Raw genomic sequence first — 6,000 nt, 5'->3', positions numbered from 1 at the left:
CCTGTCCAAGAAGTCCTGGGCATCCTCTCTCTCTGTGCCACTGAAAGTTGGAGGCTGGAGTCTCCCAAACCTCTCCAACCTACGTTGATCATCCTCAGGCATAGTAGGAATCACATAGTCCTGAGCAGCTACAATCGGCTAGGCAGGTGGTGCCCCCGGTGTCTGGAGTCCCTGAACACCCTGCTCGGGTGTGCGAGCGGCAGGAGTCTGAGTGCTTCCCCCGACCTGAGAAGTGGCTGCGGTCGTCGAGATAGAGACCGCCTGAGCAAGGCCGGTACACACTGTCAGAATCTGAGCTAGGGCCTCCTGAAGGCCTGGAATCACAATAGGCACAGGAGGTGCCTCAGCTGGGGCATCAACAACTAGGATCTGATCCTGATCTGGGGTAACTGGTGGGTATGCAGGTACTGCCCCAGCTGCTGTGCGGGATGCACCTCTACCCCTACCACGGCCTCGACCGCGGCCTCGGCCTCTGGCGGCCATGGCTGGTGGTATTGGTGCCTGTCCATCCCGACCGGTAGCACGAGTCCTCACCACCTGTGAGAGAATGAAACAACAAGTGTTTAATTACCAGAACAAACAGATTCGCACGACAAGAATCCAAGAATGTGAAATTTTCCTAAGGGTTCTGCAACCTCTCGAAGATAAGTACAGACGTCTCCGTACCAATCCACAAGACTCTACTAAACCCGCTCATGACTCGTGAGACCTATGTAACCTAGGCTCTGATACCAACTTGTCACGACCCAAAACCTAACCCGTCGTGATGGTGCCTATCGTGGAACTAGGCAAGCCGACTCATTTCCAAAACAAACCGATATATTTATTTCAAAGTTAATTTCAAGGTTATTTAACATAAAAACCTTCGTAAAGGATTTTAAATCAAAACAAAAGTGCGGAAAAGAAAAAGCCTGACATCGGGGTGTCACTAGTCATGAGCAACTACTACAAACTGTCTGATAACATTAAGACTAACAAAGTCTGGGAAAAATCCAAAATACAACTAAGGGGAAGATAAGGAAAGAGAAAAACAGGGTTGCGATCGCCAAGCAGCTACCTTGCTATCTCCGTTGATCCGCTACTGAATATATCAACAACCATTACCTTAGCTAGCAATGCCTGGATCTGCACACAAGGTGCAGGGAGTAACGTGAGTACACCAACTCAGTAAGTAACAGCAGTAAATAAAGACTGAGAAGTAGTGACGAGCAATAATGCAACTAAAGTTCATATCCCAAAAATTTAGTAAAATACAGCATGCTTTTAAAACTAGATTTTGAATCAAATCAGCTCTTTTAAATCCAGTTCCAGTAAAATCATTTAAAGATATCTTTTAACAGTTTTCAAACGAAGGCTCAATGCAAAGGTGAGCAAAAATAATAAAATCATAATCAGCCCTCGGGCAACATCACTCATATATAGCCTCTCGGGCAAACCTCACAATCACTCATATGCAGCCCCTCGGGCAGACCTTATCATCACTCATGCCTCCCAGTCACTCAGCACTCGACACTTGGCACTCACACTCAGTAGGTACCTGCGCTCACTGGGGGTGTGTACAGACTCCGAAGGGGCTTCTTCAGCCCAAACGCTATATCAAGCCAATCATGGCATAAATCAATGAGACCCTCGGCCTATATCAAACATGTTGCGGCATGCAACACGATCCCATAAATATCCTCACAAATTAGGCCCTCGGCCTCACTCAGTCATAAACCTCTCCAATCTCTCGGGCTCTCAAAAAACAAAGTATTCAGCCCAAAAAACATTTATATAATGCATAAAAATAGAGTAATAGAGACTGAGTTATGTTGTAAATATGTATAAACATGACTGAGTATAAATTTTTAATCAAAAACAATGAGAGGATAGCACGAAAAGACCTCTAAGGGTCCAAACAATACTGGCATAAGGCCTAAACATGGCATCCGGCCTGACTTACAGAAATTCTTTCTAAAACACATAAGAATCATACAGTTTCAACAGAATATTCAACTTTACAGTTGATACGGGATGGACCAAGTCACAATCCCCAACGGTGCATGCCCACACGTCCGTCACCTAGCATGTGCGCCACCTACAAAAAGTAAAATGATACAAAATTGTGGGGTTTCATACCCTCAGGACCAGATTTACAATCGTTACTTACCTCAAACCGATCAAATCCCTACTCCACGATGCTCTTGCCCCTCGATTCGCCTTCCCAATGCTCCGAATCTATTCACAATCAGTACAATACCGTCAATTTATGCTAAAGGAATGAATTCCACAAGAAAAACTACCAATTTAGACCAAAAACTCGAAATTGGCTCAAACCCGCCCCCGGGGCCCACGTCTCGAAATCCAACAAAAGTTACAAAACCCTAAAGCCCGGGACCTCAACCAAACATACCAACCAATCCTAAAACACCATACGAACTTAGTCGAGCCTTCAAATCACGTCGAACAATATCAAAAACACGGATTATGCACGGATTCAAGCCTAATAAACTTTAAAATTTCTAAATTCTACAAACGATGTCGAAACATAACAAATCACGTCTAAATGACCTCAAATTTTGCAAACAAGTTTGAAATGACACCACGAACCTACTCCAACTTCCGAAAATCCAATCCGACCCTGATATCAAAATTTTCACTACCGGCCAAATTCGCCAAAATTTTAACCTTCGCCAATTCAAGCCAAATTCTACTACGGACCTTCATATCACGTTCCGGACGCACTCCTAAGTCCAAAATCACCTAACGGAACCATCAAAATTCAAATCCGAGATTGTTTACACATAAGTCAACATCCGATTGACTTTTCTAATTTAAGCTTCTACTAAGTGTCTCAATTCACTCCGAATCCACTCCGGACCCGAACCAACTAATCCGACACATCATAATATAGCTGAAGAACATAAAAAGAAGTAGAAATGGGAGAAGCATGGTTATAACTCTCGAAACGACCGGTCGGGTCGTTACACTTATGTGTTATGTTAAGTTGCTGAGAATTTAGTGGAGGTAAATGAAAGTATTTTTTTCAAGTTGTTCCAAATGTGTGCCTTTCAAAAATAAAACTCATATCTTATTCGCAAATTTACTAAATTAATTGGAGATTATATTTTTACTTTAATTGATACCTCAACTTTCTCATTATCCTATCGTCGCGTAATTTGTGTGAAAAATTATTATTTCGTTTTACTTTAATAAATCCCATATTTATCTCATTAAAACTTCATTGAATGTCTTATTTGGTATAAGTGCAGTATTTTTATTGGATCTCATATATTTCTAAACTAAACTAAATTGGTATTCTATTTGCACAACCTCTCTACTATTTTACCTTATTTGAATCCTAAATTGGTTCAATAACTCATTTGACGCATCACTGTATTCAATTTGGAAATTGTATTTAAGTATGTTTATATTATTCATTGGTCATCTTGGTTGATATTGATACGGAAACTATACACATAGTAGCACGAGGATTTTATCGTGCAAAAGTGATTCGGAAAGATGGGGGGGAGGGGGCACAAGATGTCATATGTGTAAGAATTGGAAGTTGTGAATCATGATTTGAGGTTTTGAAGAGTGATACCTCTAGTAATTTATGTTGAAATACATGCATTATAAATAATATAATCGATTGATTTGTCATATGATTCCTTACTTAAACCCATTCATATGTCATTTGTACTCTGACTATGTTGTTGTTTAATTATTTGATTGTTTTCTCGTTGTCATCCGTGTTCTCATTGTTCTAATTGTTGATTTGAATTGGAAAGTTTTTTATTATTGGCCTTACAATGATATTCTTTCCTTGTTATATTTATGTAATATTTTGTACAGGTTTATTTGTGTGGTAGGTGTCTTGACCTGGCCTCGTCACTACTCTACCGAGGTTAGGCTTGGTACTTATTGGGTACCGCTGTGGTGTACTCATACTACTCTTCTGCATATTTTTGTGCAGATCCAGGTTACTCGGAGTTGTTGATATTCCTGTTATTTGATCGGGCATTTCGGTGGAGACTCAAAGTACACCTGTTGTCGCGTTCGCATGTCTCAGAGTCACCTTCTGATATTTTCCTTGCACTGTTTGATTCTTTTCTATAACAATTGTATTTAGAGATTTTCTAGCAAACTCTGTGGAGTTTAAGACTTGTACTACCGGTTTTGGGAATGTAGGAAATTTCTATTTCATATTTATTTCAGATATTTGGTTGAGTTATTATCTTTTCGTTTGAACGGTTAAAAATGGCTAAAATTTATTCTAACGTTGGCTTGCATAGCAAGTGAAATGTTAGGCGCCATCACGGTCCTGAAGGTGGGATTGTCGGGTCGTGACATTTATCAATCCCAATGGTAATAGTAGTGCATTTAATAATAGAAGTATTTCTATTATTAGATTAAAAACGCAATTTGTGCAAATCGCATGATAGAATTAAAAAGATATTTTAGCTAGAAGAAATGAATATATTGATCGACTAAATAAAAGTTGATTGCAAAATTTTATAGTAAAAATAAAATATTTTTCAGTTTTTGACTCAGCATAAAATAATACTAATAATTACTACCAAGAAGAATACTTAAATACTTTAATACCAAATGGCCTTCTGCCATACATGTTTGTTGTCAAGTTTCTTATTTTTTATGTATGTTAGTGTCACCGTATATATAATAGACTAAGTTAAAATTGATCTTCTATTGTAAATAGGTTAATTTTGAAGAAACATATGTCCGTCATGCTACTGAAAAACTTAAATACGTCGAATAACTTATGTAATGGCACACATATGGTATATAGAAGTTTTGACAATGACGTCATACATGCAAAAATTATGATACTGGTTAATGTGCTTCTAAGTATATTATTTTTTCTGAATTCAACTTTCGTCTTTCGAGACTCAGGAATGTCCTTTTAAATTTGTGTGAAAATATTTTTTAGTATGTGTATGTTTTGCAAATATAATAAATAAAGCACAAGGACAAACATCCTAAATATTGGATTATATTTACCGCAAATATATTTTCTTGCACGAACAATTATATGTTGTACTTTCAAGAGGGATATCAAGATCGACCACAAGAGTTTTGGTTAAGGCAGAGCAACCAACGCATTAGGAGGAAATATACACAAAAAAAAATATTGTCCACAAAGGAGTGTTCGTTAAGATACCATCACATTAAATACTTTTAAACTATAACATATAATTATCTAACTAACATGACAAAATTGATCATTTGTGTAACTTTTGATGATGTCCTTTTATTTTAAATTCATGTATTATACTAATGTAATAATATTTTCGGTATTTAGATGATTGTTGTATTATTATACATAAAATTTCTCTCATTAATTAAATTTTATTGTTCTTTCATATCAATAAATATTTAAATCATCACATGACATTATTAACGTACACATGTTCATAGATACTAGTTATATTAAACATGACATGCTTTCACCAATGTCATCATAACTTAAATTGTAATTTGAGTCCATTTAAAGTATAACTATAGTAATAATAAATATTTTGATTACTATTTTCATATAACACACATAAAATATATATTTAAATTTTACTGTCTCTTTTATTCTTTATTGCGCACACAATTTTGATTTGATTGTCATATGTGAATGATTTTTAACTTAAAAACTCATTAGAAATATAAACGGCTAATCTTTCATGACTTTTAAAAAACATATTTCTATACTTAATAATTATTATTTTTGTATTATAACGCATTAAATATATATAAAATTATCGCTCTCTTTTATTCTCAATTGCATAAATATATTTTTTAGTTTTGATTGCTATTATTCAAATTCTATAAGAGCAAATTATTTTTAACTAAATTTTTTTATTTTACTTGTTCTTTATATTATTTATGCTTATTTTTACTTAAAATAATAAAATAAAATTTATTCTAAAAAATAAGTCTTTAACATAGATTAAAATAATAATGTTATATTAAAAATAAAGATAAAGTTTGAAGATCAAGAGGGTGAGATAG

This window comes from Nicotiana tomentosiformis, chromosome 5 (assembly GCF_000390325.3).
Source record: "Nicotiana tomentosiformis chromosome 5, ASM39032v3, whole genome shotgun sequence".
In the NCBI taxonomy this organism is placed as follows: Eukaryota; Viridiplantae; Streptophyta; class Magnoliopsida; order Solanales; family Solanaceae; genus Nicotiana; species Nicotiana tomentosiformis.
This window is presented reverse-complemented; position numbering follows the sequence as displayed.